At 38.7% G+C, this 16,615-nt stretch overlaps 1 protein-coding gene and 2 long non-coding RNA genes across 3 annotated transcripts in view; 2 read left to right on the top strand and 1 right to left on the bottom strand.

Annotated features, from left to right (window-relative positions):
• Positions 1-14,119, top strand: part of LOC109203561 (uncharacterized) — a 75,158-nt gene extending 61,039 nt beyond the window's left edge. The window contains exon 2 of the long non-coding RNA XR_002063320.2: positions 12,466-14,119. This is a non-coding gene — a long non-coding RNA (uncharacterized LOC109203561). The remainder of the gene's footprint in view (positions 1-12,465) is intronic.
• zic4 (zic family member 4) overlaps positions 1-16,615 on the top strand; it is a 110,186-nt gene that overhangs the window by 61,459 nt on the left and 32,112 nt on the right. The window lies entirely within an intron of this gene.
• Positions 3,314-16,037, bottom strand: LOC112847792 (uncharacterized). Its single transcript, XR_003221581.1, has 2 exons — positions 14,538-16,037; positions 3,314-13,426 (listed from the first exon to the last, which is right to left on the bottom strand). It is a non-coding gene; the product is annotated as an uncharacterized LOC112847792 (long non-coding RNA).

The raw sequence follows: 16,615 nt of genomic DNA, 5'->3' as shown, positions 1-16,615 counted from the left end.
TTTTTTTTCTTGAAGGAGAGTTTAAAGAATGTGGAGCGGTTTCCAGGGGATACGAATGAAAAGCTTTCGGAAATGTGGGGAGGAATCGAGCTGAAGGGGCAGCTTCTGAGAGAAATTCCCCTGTAGCCTTTGGAGCTGTGTGAGGAATCACCAGGGTTCTTCTTATCACACAAAGGAAAGGAAAGATGTGGTAATATTCAGTTAGGGTGCTCCCCAGTCCTGCTTTAATGAATGTTGTTTATTAATAAAGGAGACAGCAACACACTGCCGCCCCTGGCTGACCTTTAACCCCTACTGGGTCCCCTAAAATTGCTATTGTTATTGCTAGTGTTTGCCATTCCTTTCTCTGAGAGCTTAACCTTTGCCTCATGTAGCCAATGCTTGAAAAGCAAATACACATTGTAAATAAATATATATACTGTACAGATTATACTCTGTGTAGGTAATCTGCTTTAATTAAAAAAAACAATGCTGCAGTTACTTTAATCAATATCAAATAAATCCATTTTTCTGATAAATGATTAATCATTTCAGAAGTGCAGTTTTTCCTTCTTTTATTAGTGCAAATCTAACATATTTTTGATATCCACACAAACTTTGATCTGATAAAGATTAAGTTAAAAGTTCTAAACTGGACTCAGGTTGGTTTCTGACAACTGCAAATTAAAATAAGCAACAAAGAATATTTGCATATTATCTCACAAACTGTCCATATCTGCTTTAATAAGGTGCCCTTAACTCTGACGTGGATACCTTAAAATATCGCCCAAGCTCGACCTTCCTCTCTGACGCCAGCTTGAGGTTTCTCACAGCCAAGTGCTGTGTTAGAGAAGACGGACTAAAGGCAAATAAAGGTGCTGAGCTGTCTCTCGTCTTCAGTGTTTCGCCCGGCTACTACAGTAGGAGTCTGCTCGCCTCTTGACCCTCCTGCACACAAAGGATTAAAGAGGGGAGAGACTTCTGACAGAACACACGCCAGCCACACTCAGCCTTAGCTAGGATTTTTTTTTTGTTACATATACACGCGCAGACGTGTATGAACACGCGCACACACAGGATATAAAGTTTGTATCAAGACTTCTACAGATGTCCACAAGACAGACAAAACCTACATCTCTTCTAAACGCTCAGATTTTAAATCTAGTCAGAATTTGGCTCTGATTTGACACGCCAGTGCTGTTTTCTTCTTCGCGTCTGTATAATTTGTGGAAAAAATGCAAGCCAAGAGTTTTTATTGGCAAGGTTGATATAAAGAGCTATGATTGCATAAGATGGCCACAGTGTTCGCAGTAACCTTAGCAACAAATCATCCTGAAGGAAACGTGCTGCACCTTCGCTTACAGCTCACTCACTGTATTTTTCTGTTTTTGGCTTCTCATCACCCAGGATATATATTTAAAAGGGGGCATCATTGTCAGCCTATGATGTTCTCATTATTGGTATGTTGATCATTCTTACCCGACTGCCCTCATTAAGTCTGACAAGTCATGCAGTGATTAAAAATTGGAATGCTGCAACAGCAGTGTAAGCATTAGGATCAGTGACTGCCTTAACTCCCAGTGACAAGGAAAGCCTGGCCAACGACTCCTCTCCAGTCAGTGGGAAATCTTCAGCCTGGCTGCCTTCTGCCGATTCAAAGCGACAGCTTCTGAAAGTGTAAGAGAGACTGCAAGTCCAGCAAGGGCTTCTGGGTTGGGGGTTGGTTTTTCCACTTCTTGCTTCTATTATTATCTGGGTTTAATCAGCTATAGCACAGAGGTGAAAGGCTTTGCACAAGCAGACCTGCAGCAAAGCCATAGCTGCAGCAGCATTCCTCTCACCTTGTATGGTAAAGACTGTATAAATGCCTACACCATATGCTGTTTTTGCAGTTTGAACCCTAACAAATATCCAGGGCGACACATGCAAAGACTCCAAGCCAACTTTGGTGTATCGTTGCTTCCTCACTGCAAGTGTAAGTGAGAAAACATGGCATTGAGAGACCGGAAAGATCTGTTTGCATGATCATCGTCCAAGTTCAAGGACTCTAATTAATCATTTCCTGAAAGCAATTTCACAAGTTGGACAACCTGCTGAAGTTTCAGAACAACACAAACACACAGCTTAACTTAAGTGAGTGCCAAAAAAGGCAGAATCCTTTAAAAAATATGAACTATGCACATATATATAAAAAGCACAAGTCATATTGACAGTGTGGTTATGCAAGGATAGGTCTTAAACTATATCTAAATGATTAAAAAAAACAAATACTTGAAGATGGATTTACTTTCCAGTCCAGTATGGTCTTTGGGCAAAGGTCGATTGTTGGTAAAAAGCCAATGGATAAGGAATGTCTCCGCCCATATGCTCGTGATGGCAGGAAGCGACTGGGTGAAGGCATAACACATGCCAGCCAGGCCTTGGCCTGCCACCAGACCCTGTCATCACCCTCACCTGCTGGGAGCAGAAGGCTTTCAGGAAAATGCCACTGCTTTAGATTTTTTGACAGAAGCACGAAGAGGGGACTTTAAACAGAGAAAGATGCACATTGTGTTAACTTTATTTATGTTTAAGGGTTCACAAAGTTCATGTATATCATCTACATCCTAATCTAGGCTAAGACCAAAATCACTGGAGTTGCTGAGTTCATACACTGACAGTCAATTAATATATAAAACAGCCCAGGGATGGAAAAAGAGATAAAAAGCATATACACTCATGATAGCAGAGCAGAAATAAAGACTTCCCCAAACATATTGAAGTGGCAGTAAATAATGAAGACGCTCATATTGTAATTCAACATTTTATGTGTTTGTTAAATAGTACTTGGTGAGCGTATTGGCTTGAAGATCACTGCACAGTCCTGGGAGACATCTTTGCATTCTTATTTCTCTCTGTCAACGTTTTTAATTATATGTTGGCAGGGCTTAAGATTTCATTAAATTTGAGAGTATCATTTGGATGCTTGAAAGACAGCTTAGTGTCTGTCACTGCTAGGGTGATGGATATAATAAATCCTATGCTTTCTAATCCTGTGATGTTAAATTCATTTTCCAAACCTGCAAATAAATCGCCAAAGACAACCCTCTGAAATGTGTAATAGCAGATGTCACAGGATTCACAGACAAGTTGGAATACCCTTATTTCACTAGTGTCAGATAAAGACTGAGAGAAGTCAGAAAAGAGAGTACGAAGAAAACTGAGTGTAACCCAGTGCCTTCCAAAGATGGAAGCACTTGCACAGCACCCCTGCCAACACGTTTCATAATATTTAACATTTAACATTGTTCACTGATGTCGATAATCACTTCCCATCTAGTTTCATTTGATTTCATTTTTTTTTTTAAAATAATATGATTTAGATCAAGAGGGGTTTTTAAAGTTTGTTATAGAGAGTTTTGGTGGAATTTTAGACTTTACTTTACTATGGCTCTTTACTATATTGTATCACACATTACTTCTATGGCTTTTGTACCCAAATATCACAACAAATTCTCCATCCTAAAAAAAATGACAAAGTCTTTCTTTTAGTCTTTGGACATTATCTAGAAGAGAAAAAAATAAAAACGAGTACACTGTAGAAATGGGCACTGTTTTCAATATAAAATGACGGCTGTAGTCAGCTTATTGCTTTTAGTCTTCAAACAGTGAGCATCACTTCAGGTTTGGGGGTCTTTTGTTACTAGTTTTTGACTTTGGCCTTGATAGTGTTAGCCTTTAAGATGATAAACACAGTCAGTTGATGTAAAAACAGATGAAATGTAGAAAAAAAAAAGCTGCAGACAGAAGACAATAGTTAAAAACCTATTAATGACCAAGCAAGGCCAGTTTAGTGGAGCTAACTTTCAATTAAATTGTGTGTGCAATGTAGAACAAAATGTTAATAAGTAAACAAACAGAACAGGATAAATTCCTTTTAGTTTTTGTTTTGGTGTGTCTCTAATTTTTTTTTAATTTGTAATTTGTCCCAATTTAATAGCGTAATTTCTACAACATTGATACAGAAGAAAATTCTGATTTCCAGATGGCACAGGTATACAGCCTGAGGCACTGTGGCACCAATGTAGACCCAAACCATGATGCTCCTGCTGCCATGCTTCATTTTGAGGTTTTGGTTTTGGGAAGCCTGTTTTTCCTTAAAGCTTGCCTTTTGTCTCATCTATCCAGAACGTTCTCTTAGACTTGTAGAACTGTGAGCCTCAGGGATTTATTTGGAGAGCACTGGGAGGTGCTGTGATGTCACAGGAACACATCCAAATACACACAAGATAAACACATGCCCAACAGAAAACTTACAAAAAAGAAAACTTGAATTACGTATTTTTTTTACTTTAAAAAACAGCAAAATCAACAATAAAACTCTGTGTTACTACAAAAAATGGACACTTTCATTGCCTAGTAAACCACCGAATGAGATACAGTGTTCAAAGATACACAAAGATGAAATGGTAAACAACACAGTTTTAAGACTGAACATTTGAGTGAAGAAAGTATAAGCAAAACTGCAGCCAAACTGTAAAAACTGACCAGCTGACTACACTGATGTAAAAAGAAGAACACTCAGAGAGCTAAATATGACTGCTTGGTCATCAACAGTTTTCATCCATTGTTGATTTTCTAACAAAATAATGAACTGCACCGCTGTCTGCCAGAATATTTGCTGTTATCTATTTGTTAAAGCAAAAAAAAAAAAAAAGCAGCGGAGAACTGTGTCTGTAAAGAACAAAGTAATTAAAAGAATCAAACCTGATTCCCAACATCTGTCCACTCACATTAGAATGTTTCCGGGTTTCTCAATCAGCGAACAGAATAAGATTAAGGGATTGTACTCATTGAGCCAAGCTCAGTGTTCACTTTGAAATGAATGAAGACAAACAGGTAATTACTCCACCTGGTATTGACACTGGACATTGATTTTTCCACTCACCAGACAAAAGTAAGATTACTTAGTTTAGTTTTGTTGTTTGGGAACATTTCTGTGTCCAAAACAAGGTGCTCATTCTGAGGCTACCGTGACAGTCCTGTTTTATAATTTATAATGAAAATGAATATGAAAACAGACTCCTGAAAAGTCATGCGTTTTTACTTCATGTATGGATTTGATTTCTACAGCAGGTCCAGAGGTAGCAACAGGGGGGTAGAGTGATTGCATAATGACTTTGACATGCTAATCAAAATGTGGTGTAATTATTCTACTTACGCTTTTACTTCCAGTGACTTTAGTTTGCAGTGACTTACAAAATACTACCACTAAAAAGCTGAGTAGAAGAAGCGTAATGTGGTTTTGTAAACTTGCAATAATTTTACGTGTGCCGTTATTTAGTTCAAGCTTTTAAGCCAAGGTCCGATAAGGATCAGCCGACTACATGTTTTATGTGTTGAGGAGAACAATTCAAAAGCACTGGTTGCTTCCTGCAGCTAGCAATATTTTATAGGAAACATTTAAGATTCATATTGACTGACTAAGTTTCTGAAAACGGATAGACCAATTTCTTGGCATACCAGATATTATTTGGTCGATAAAAGAATAACACATGGATAACTAAAGTGAATGCTGATCCTGAATGGGTGTGGATTTGTTTGATCTTGGTCTTTTTTTAAAATGACACGAATCTACCGCATTAAATTAGTTTTCTAAGAAACAATGAGAACGACACCTTGTTATATCATATTGATGTTGATGTGGCACAAAATGTACGATGATTAGAACAGATAAACTGTTAGTTCTGTAGCAATCGTAAACCACATCATTCCTCTTCTCAATGAGACTTTGGTCTAGTATCCATTTGAAAATGGGATAACGATCCCCTGCTGTTTGTTTGTATTTTAGAGCAGTCCTATATACCTAAGAGAGTGTTTTCTCTCAAACTCCAAAATTAGATCAAAACAATATAAAACACACAATCCCAGAGCCACTGGTCCAGAAATGCAATAACATGTTTTTTCTCATTCCGGCATTAATGAAGTTCATTCGTAACAGTTTAGTCTAATTCGTACAAATTGAAAGATGGTCTCTGCATTAGCAGCAGTGAACAAGTACAATGACAACTTCATTACCATAAGTAGAACCGTGCATCATAAAAATCATATTAAAAATTGCTCCCCAAATTGCCATATTAGTTTCTTTATGGGGTAATTTCAGCGCTACATGCAGTAATAGAATATTTTCTTTACCCTCCAGTGCATATTAAACTCACTTATCTTCCCCTATAAACTCTAGGCATTGTGAATTTGATGATAAAATAGGGAAAGTTGATTCTTTCCTTTTCTGGTAAATATATTTTAAATATGAAATCGTAACTGGCAAACGCTTCCGAAATGCAAAAACCATCTCTCTAGTATTTTATTTCTTATTAGCGAGCAAACATTTACACTTACACAAATACTTTTTGCACAGGAGTGACTGATAAAGGATGAGAAGGGCGTATATCACAAAGCTCCATGGCTTAAAGGATAGATCAAGTTTGGATGGATGAGGCTGGAAATCAAAGAAAGCCAATAAATGAGTGATAAATGATTAAACTCTGATTAGAAATATTGCTATTTTTCAGCACTGTCAGAGGAATAAAGACATCAGCACAATGGACTAGTTACTGCCTTTTTCATAATTGAGACTAGACCTTCTAGCTGTGCCCCACAGCTTATCATTAATCAAGCTGAATGAAGCCGAGGCAATGTGACAGCTCTGGACAGCATTAGATGGGGAAGGTGCTTTCTCAAGGCAGGTAGGTAGCGAGGCAAACCTGAGAGCCATTCATCTGCTATTCAAGCACTTCACCTGTCTTCTAATAAAGTTCTTTTCAGGTCCACTGTTGGACCAATCTTTACTAATCAATACCATCTGCATCGGCCATCAAATCCCTGCTGCTATCAACTAAGCAGCGCGCCTTTTAAAACATTTACTTTCCAGCTAAACATCTAAAGATAAGGAAGATCTGATTCTTTTATGGCGAGGAATTCTTCTGCTACTTTAAGAGAAATATCCAAAGTATTACTTTACTTTTAATCTATGTCATCTAGAAAGTGATAGTGACCAGCTGAGTTTCGCAGTCTGCAAGCCGATTGATTTTTGTAGTGACAAGGCCTTTATTGCTGGAAAAAGATGTTCATTAATTATGTCATTTAATTGGATTTAGGCAGGTGCACAATGAACACCTCAGCCAGGGTGGTCAATGGTGGGAAAGGCCTGAGCGTCACTCCTCTCCCTTTCTATTAGAAACCAGCATGTCCCCTGTCTCCTAGAATTGCCGTGCTCTTTATTGATTAATGACCCTAATTTATTACCGAGAAGAAGGCTGTAAGTTGTGCTAAATGTACTATTAATCAACTTTTCAACATCAAGTTATGAGGATCTGTGTTGAAAATGCCACTAGGAACGCAGGAGACCAAGTGACTGTGTTCCCTCGGCTCCTGTAGCAAGAAGTCCAAGGTGCTGATTTAACAGGAGTTAAGAGTCTTTCATAATGCCGCCTGTCCTGTATGACAAATGCCTCTGAGAGAAACTGTACATAATTCCTGTTGATAGAGTGACTGTCATGTTCTTGCCACAATTCACAGTCAAGTGCAACCAGAATAATGAAACACCCGTCCACATCCTTGAAGACCATCTATTCATTTCAGAATAGGAGCCGAAAAAATGCCCGCAGCTCCGAATACATCACAGATAAATCAACAATATTATATTAAGCTGAAAACAGATGAGAGGTTAAAGAACTGGAGGCAAGGCAACAATGAATTTCACCTCTCACAAGGCTGTACAGGGCTATTATTTCCCAGTGAATGGGGACTTTTATGACACTTTAAATTCAGCTTTATAAAAACTACAATTGATCATAATTTCTGAATGCACTACCTAAAGTCCTAAAGCTGGTACTTACTCCAAATGCATTTGAAACCTTCAAAAGCATGAACTCTTTTTTTTTATTTTTTACAAATGTGTTATGATGTATTAAAGTACTATGTGCAGGACTATATAATAAACGTTTAAGCAGACAGATTTTTTTTTTCCAGGAAGAACAACTTAAACTGTCCTATTGTAACTGCACAGGCTTTAAATCTGTTGAGTTTCTTTTATAAAATATGGATTTCACTTTCTTTACATTTGAAATAAAATACCAAAACTCTGAATGTAAATTGAACCTGCTGATCTCTTACTTCTGTGCTCATCTAGAGTAATAGCAGCGACCTCTCTCAGGACCAGGGTAGATTTTCTTTTTAGGCAAAACCTCATTTGACTGCTGAAACTCAAAAGTCATGGGAGTGTGAAATCAGTTACCAGTCATTTGAAGTTTTACATCTACTGTTGCTTTGAGAGTTGTTCACTTGCATAAATATTCATTGGACTGTCCAAGACTGTTGAAGTAAAATACATGAATTCTTTATGAATTACCATTTCTACTATGAACCAAGAAGCTAATATTAGTCACGTTGTAGTGATGAGGTGTGCTACACACTCAGTGTGGAGAGCAACTGGCTGATTTTTGCGCTTTGTAGGGAACATTTTGTTATGTATACATGCTTAGTAGCAGTCTGCTGGCTGCTGCTATATGGCAGGGCTCGTTTTTATATCGCTCTGCCTGTAGTTATTTTGGTCTATAGAATATTATTTGCATTCATTTTGAGAGAAGCAGGAATATGTCACTGAAAACACTGTCCAAGACTCAGTGTTGTCATTAGGGCTGAAACGAGTAACTGATTAATCACCTTGTCTTAATCAGATAACATTAATCTGCAGCTATTTTGATATCCAATTGAGAGTTTCTCTCACACTGTCTCTCTTTAAACAAAAAAGGGAGACAGTGTGTTTCCCAACTGTTTGCTGAGTAAAGCTCCTGCTCCTTTTTCATTTTGATAAGCGAATATTTTTGGACTCGTGGTCAGACATAATGAAATCATCAGGATATCATATAAAGATAATCTTCAGCTCTGGGTAATTGTGATGAAAAAATATAGACATTTCTCAAATCCACAGATTAAGAACATGGAAAAATAACTAATTAACATTAGTTAGCTTTAATCAGGAAAATATCACAGGTCGCAGACAAAAGGACTACAGCTTGTTACCCTAATCAGTTATGTCTCCAGAGGTAAAAACGAAAGGTTAAAGGTAATTGTAAACATGATGCTATCTAGTTAGGATCGGGATGCTTATTCCCTCAGGGCAAGCCCTAATGTCATAGACTCAAACAAGGTCAGAGGAAGCATGATAGCAGTGACAAATCTCAGGGGAAATGTAAGCTATAGTCCCCAAAATGACACCAGAGCACAACATGACATGAAACAAGTTGATGTCTGCTGATGTGTCCTTCAAATGGTGTGGAATTATCAGATTTTTTTAAGGAGAGTAACCTCCAAGCTCCCTTTTAATTTCCTGCGCAGCACTCGTGTTCTGTTCACAGGCAGGTGCGCCTGACTGAGGCTGCCTGCAGCATGCACGGCTGAGCTGCGAAAAAGCAATGTCCCATGATGATCGGGGGACAATCCACTGGTTTGTCAAAACCTGGCAGAATCTCTGGCTGCAGCAATAGCACCTTGTTAGATTGAGGTGCTCAATCAGGGGAGTGCTGGAGTGCCCGGCCAGGTTGAGAGTGGTGATTACTGGGGCACGGCTGTCCAAAGCCAGTGAAATGCTCCACCTCTCCACAGGAGGCCCTCTGACATTCAAGCCTGCATTTTCTGAATCAGTCTTGAGTGATTAGGGCAGCGACAGGCAAAAGGACAGATCAAACAATTATTCCTCCTCACCCTCTTCTCTATCCTTTTGACATGTGGCAGAGCTGGAAGAGTGCAGCTCGGAATATCTAGCATGTTTAATCAGTTCTAATAGAAGTGTCTTTCTCTAGCTTATATTTTTATACCAAATAGTATTTTTCTTTGGATACAATGAAAACCCATTTTTCACATTTTTTTAAATATCCACACCTTTTGAAGTAAAAGGTCAGCCTTTGGGGTTTTTTTGTTTTTTACATGTGACCAAATAACAACAGAGGAAAAAAAAAATCAATTGCTTACACAAGCGGCATTGTTAAATGTAAGCAGAGCTTTAAAACTGTTGTGCAAACGCAATATGCCCTAATCCCTTTGTATGAGGGCTAAGTAGGTGAATTCACGGCACACACAGGCAGAGTATTAAAACCAGGAATGCATGCCACTTACACAGAAGTTATGCCTCATGTTTTATAACCTACAGCTTCCAGAAAAGAAAAAAAAAGCGAACCATATGACTGCACACATCAAAAAAACAAATAGGCACTCATAACAAGTCATGTTCCCTCAGGATTTTTGAAGGATATTTACATAATATTTAACTGCAGCGTTGCCTCTTTTGTTGTTTGCTGCTGTGCCGTCTCAGCAGCGGGGACATACAGCAGTAAAAATTAGTCAGCGTGAACAGGGGAGAGGGAGTACAGTATGTGTCAGAGCACAAGAGGGCAGTGTAAAATCTCTCTGACAGTCATCCATCCGACTAACTTGCCTCCCACCTGAAACAACAGCCATAAAACCTGTTGTAGGCTGCCAATCTCCAATGGCTGTTTTCTCCTATAAAGCACCGGCCTGAGATCTGATTACAGAGAGAGAGCCGGACCACGATCTGCTGCAAGAAAAAAGGGGTGACAGTCTTGTATAACCGTTCAGCAGGGACTCCACTTTGATCTCTGAAGAGAGGACTTTCCATCTGCATGAATGTGTTTTCAGACATAATAACAAACAGTATTAGCAAATTAATAGAAGAGGGAAAAGGAATAAGATATCCTCATATCTCCTCCGCTATGCAGAGATTATTCTTTGAGAAGATTAGTAAGAAGAAGATTACGGGTAATGAGTGGAAAAATGTAAATTTCAAGAAATGTTCATAGCATAGCTTTTTTGCGCGTGAGTTTTGCACTCTGTCACGCACCCACCTGCGATGAGGGAGATGAGGCATAAATAGTTGATACTGTTAAAAAAAACTACTTAAACGTCGATATTATCTGTAGTCGTAGCTTGAAAATGTTGCAGAAGCCAAATGCTTTATGACTAACAGCAAAGCAAAGTAATCCCGGCAGAAAATTAGATGGTGCATAGGTTTAATCACGTTGATAAAGAATGAGCTATAATCCTTGGAGTTTTAGTAGCTATAAAATGTCACATGAAGATCGTCATCAGCAAAAAAAAGAGAGAAGGGGGGAAAAAAATGACTAAATCATAGCCCTACGAGCTTCTAAAGCAGAATGAAAGAAGCATTTGCTATCTTTTTAAATTTTGAAGTAGTATATATTGTGTCCTATGTGCTGGTGTGTGTAGGAGAGATACTGTAGGTCTGCTCCAAAGTGTGGCCTTGAAAAGTGGCCTGGCGCTTCAAAGGCTCGGGGATTAGAGTTTTTTATCCCATAATTAATATGACTGAGGAGAAAGCGACAGCACCTGAAAACTGGACAGAGCTGTCAGTATCCTGCTGTGGCCAGAGAGCACCCCAATACCCACAATGCACCACAGGCCGACTCCATCAAAGACACAATACCATGTTCACCCCATGTCTTCATTGAAAAGGCTTAAGGGTATCTTTCTCGCTCCCTTTCTCCCTCTCTCTCTCTTTTTTGCTTACAATGCTTACAATTCAGATATTTGGTTTGAAGACCAAAACAAATACAACACACACATGATTTGCTGCTCTGTTTCCTCTTTAAAAATATTCAGGGGAAATTTTAGACATGTGTTTTGGCCTCTGACCCTTCTGGGTCATTTTCATTTCCCACCAAGTACCAAATGAGGAGTCTTTTGAAGCCTCATCAGCTGCTTTTGTGGTTTCTCAAGATGAAAAAATGCTAAAATAGTTCACTGTCCAGTTTCTTCTTTTTATACCTGACATATAATAAATCTAATTATCAAAGCTATTTAAAAATATAGCATTAAAACAACTGCCTTAATTTGAAGCTTTTGAGTAAACGATTTCCCTCTTTCTTTTTTTTTCATAACACACCCTGCACTGTATATTCTGAATTTGACATTTTATTCTCATGCCAGAATACAGGTGAAAGGTTACACTGCTTTCAGAGGGAATGCTGATTTGAAATTGCCAGCAGTTGTTTTGGAGAATTCCCTGGTTGCTTTGAAGTCTGCACCCCACTGAGTGTCCTAACTTTGACACAGACAGCCATGGCTGCGGCTATTTATACATCTTGTGGGAGAATAGGTTTCCCCCACGTAACAGACTTTTTTTTCCCGTCCCTTTTTTGTGCTGAGGCTATCCCTTCCTACAGAATTGGTTGCTGCTGTGATAATTAAAACACATAAAAAATATATGAAGTCTTAGCCAGTCATAAACATTGTTGTTGTTGTTGTCTTTTGTGTTATTTTTCCTTGTTGTTGTTGCAGATTGCAGGCGTGTCCTCACTCACTTTCATATAGCAGAGTACCAGGGTCACAGTCAGAGAGTCCAAACCAATGCATCTCTTACAATTCTCACAGTCTATTGATTCACCCTCTGAAATTTATGTTGCTTTTCAGTGAGACCCCCTACTGCGGCCCTCACTGCCTCCACGACAGGAGGGTCACAGTGACACAAGAGTGTTGGGCCAGATGCCGAGTGATCCCCTCTGATGCATCTCCGCTCCCAAAAGCCAGATCCATTGCCACGATAGGACAATCAGCCTCGAACTCTTTGAAATACCACACACCAGACCTGAATTACCAGCATCGCCGGCTATCCCGCTTGCAGATTTTTTTTTCCTTCTTCTTCTTCTTCTTTTTTTAAGTCTATCAACAACACCAAGTGTAAATCTTTGGAGCAAATGTTGGGAGAAAAAAAGGATCGGAGAAGAACTGGGGAAGATGAAGAGGAGGGGAAACAGAAAGGAGGAGGGGGGGAAAACACAAGTGGAGAACAAAACAACCCAGCTGGTCCACCTTTGCCACTGCAAGCCAGTGAAGTCACCCTGTGTTTTTGTGAGGGTGCGTGTGAACAAAACGGTCTTTGAAGTTGGGTTACAGCACTGTACTGTGGCATCACTACGGCCACTACTAAGCCCCTGCAAAAATGTGCAGGGTGATTATAGAAAATGCTATAGAATCCAGTCATAAATCAACTAAATTTTCATGCAAATGGCCTCCTTCATGGGGCATTTATGTAGTGTGTGTATAGCAGCATCAAAAGCGCATAAAAGGCGCATTTTGGCACTTAAAAGAGAAATCATTGAGACATCACAGCCCAAATGCACACAGACCCTTCAAGGTCAAACACAGCGAAATAATAAAACACTGACACACAGAGAGACACACACACAAACACACAATTGGGAGGTACAACAAGACTAGAGAGTCGTTAAGGCTTTTATCTTCTGGTTGAAGGAGAAAGATCCACCTGACATCCCAGAGGGTACTGATCAATCATGGCCTGACTGGTTCAAACTGTTTGTGCTGGATTCCACATCTATCACCATCCGATGGAGCTCTGTGTCCAACTACAGCACTGAGAAAAAAAAAAGAGAGCACTTTCAATTAGGGCATGGCGAAATAAATTCACACTACTTGATTTATAGTGCACGACTAATTACACAAGCCTTTTTTGCATAATGCAGTCGGAGCTAAGCCTCGTACTTAAGGAGGTTATTGTCTTATGTTAAATGGCAGGCAGCGAAATAGGTGGAGGCTACAAGTTTTCATGTCCTTTGGAAAAGCTCCTTACAATGACACGAAGGATAACAACAGACAAAGATGCTTTGATGTTTCAAAAGAAAACGAGAGCACTTTTCACATCTCATAAGTCTAAGTTTGTAGCCTCGTGAAAAACATCAAACATGCCCACTAATCGTGAATTCAAGAGTTAAATTTTATTCCTTAGACACTTAAAACCTAGAATACTTTTATGGATGTTGATGGAGTTGGCATGCTACGCATGAGTCTAGATTATGCCAATTCCTTAAATGCTGCCACTAGCCTATACCTCAAGGGAAGATATGAGGGCTTAACAATAGGTACAAGCTATAGTCAGAGCACTGGGGCACGCTGCACCTCATGAATATCATTAACCGTGAGCTCTATTTGTATTACTTTGGGATTACATCTAACCCTGTAATGCAGCCTGATTGTGATTGTGAACTGAAAACATGTAACAACATAATCATATGTAAAGCAAATGTAAAAATACAAATCAAGTTGTGGCATTAAACCGTCCCAGTAGGTCCGTTTGTGGAGAGTGAGCAGTGAGTGTGAAGTTTCTTTTTTTTCTACCCCTCACAGTGCCATTTATATAGATTAATTCAGGCCAATGTAAGTGCATATAATGAAAAAAGAATAAAGCTTAATACACACACACACATTCAGTATATATGTGTGTGGATGTTTTTTCCCTGCTGCCTCAGTATAAACAATAGAAAAATATTTCCCTTATTTTCAGGCAAATAGTAGCAAAAACATCCATGTTACTCAATTTGACTGTGAAATGTGCCAGATGGCTTTTACAACTTCATTTATCCACTAAGCGCATAATTATCCACCTACATTTCCTTGCTTGTATTTAACACTGTATAATCAATGCTGTTAGGGGACAGTTGATCACATATTGTAGTGAGACTGTATACCTAAAATGGAAACATCTCCTAACGGAGGCATCCTTGTGCTTATGCTCCAGTAGATACAAGACAGCCAGTTCATAGCCGGTAATGTCCCGTTTAGTCAAAGATGCTGAATCCCAGCGTAGCAGAGGTGCCAGAAGCTGAGCGTCAGCCTGGGAATTTAGACACATTTTCTATCGCTGAGCCTAAAAGATTCCACACTCCCACTTAAGAGAGTCCACACCTCCCAACAGGTGCCATATCTAAGATGAGAGATAAGACCATGATGGTGTTACACAGGCGAGATCGGGGCGGGCAATTCATTTTCCCAAAGGGCCCCATGAGTAACTGGGACTGCTGAGGAGAGCCAACTCAAATCTGCTCAGTATTAATTTGATCTCTTTATGAAGAGTTAAAATATGAAAATATTTTAATTGTAACATCTATTACAACCATAATTGTTGTAATATATTAATTGTAACAATGAAAATGAAATGGACATTGTAAAAACGTCAACATTTCTCACTATTTAATCAGTATTCCCACTTTGTCCTGTTTCACTCCAGCCTATCCAAGCATGCACTCGATAAAAGGGACAACGATTCACTTGCAGTCGTATGAGCTGCCAAACTCAAAGTCATTATCCTATGTACAGCAACGAGTAACTGGGCTGTTTCACGGACACCACAAGAGAAAAAGTGAAAAGTGAAACTCCACATTTCAACATCCTCGATTCGTCTTGTTACGGTTCTGCTGGAGACGGGCACATTCAAACACTTTTGGGGGTTTTCAGGGCATATTAGCATGTAGAGTCCACCAAGCATTCTTTGAAAATATTCCCTGTCAGAGACGGGTTGTTTCTTGTGATTTTGCGGGAAATCACAAAGCTGGTCTTGACTGCTTAGCTAACAATGGTTCATAGATAGATGGATAGATAGATAATCGTCAATAGTATAATGAACAATAAAATTAACATTTTTTAAAGTAAAAGTAACAAAGGACCATAGAGAGGCCCTTATAATGGGAGCTAGTAGGTAATCTTTTTAAGATAAGTTAAAGGAAAATAAGACTGAGACTGTGCCGAAAATTCATGTAAATAGTCTTAAGAAATAATATGTACAATATAAATCTAAGAAATATCAGTCAAGTTCTTGTACTTTTCTGTGTATTTAGTCTCATAATAGCGATTCAAACTGTAATCCTTAAACCACAAACTAAGCGCACAGCTTTACCTCTGACTTCAGTAAATAAATACTTAAAAGTTTGTCTTCTTACAAACTCGACATCATTCTGTATCTTTTTTGTAATGTGAACTGACATCTAGCAAAAGATGTTTTTACAGTGAAGCTGAATTAATTTGCACACATGTAAATACGTAAATTAAAAAAGGAATAGCAGTCACATTTAAATAAAAGCAACAAAGCTGTACAGTGATTTGCACAAAATTACAAAAAACAGCAAGCCATTCTCTGATGGAGACCTTATCAGAGAGCGTTTGGTGGCTGAAATTAGACAAAGTACATCATCTATACTTACTGAATCTTAATTTCCCACTGACCTCACACGAGTCAGTCAGGGACCACCAAAGGGCCAAATGTGGCCCATGGGCCATAATGCCATTGTCTGGGCTATAATAGACAATTATTATGAATAACTGGGGTTTCCTTACCAGATTCTCCAGACAGTGAAAAATTATAGAAATATCAGGCAGTCACATACCTTATCTGTCTTCATATCCACTGACATTGCAAGTGATCCCTGAAGATATTACTTACATATCCCTGTAAATTCCATCAAACACAACACAAAGATACAATTACTAAAAAGCCATTACATTTTTGAAACGTAGTACAAGCCAGTTCATGATTGCTATGTCTTATTTTTCTTTTTACAATTTTATTCTGTGTAACTAAGACATAGTTATTCCCCAATAAAATAAACAGACATAGTAATGGTTGTTTTAAATGATATATTTCTAGAAGGTAACTTGCCATTAAGAAATCCAGCACACGGTTTCATTACCCAGATTAATTTCCTTCACCAGTTTCTTGATTCTAGTCTGAAAAGAACATCAGATGTGAAGTTGTGGTATAAAGGTTTGGATT

The sequence above is a fragment of the Oreochromis niloticus genome, linkage group LG9 (assembly GCF_001858045.2).
Source record: "Oreochromis niloticus isolate F11D_XX linkage group LG9, O_niloticus_UMD_NMBU, whole genome shotgun sequence".
Taxonomy (NCBI): domain Eukaryota; kingdom Metazoa; phylum Chordata; class Actinopteri; order Cichliformes; family Cichlidae; genus Oreochromis; species Oreochromis niloticus.
This window is presented reverse-complemented; position numbering and strand designations above follow the sequence as displayed.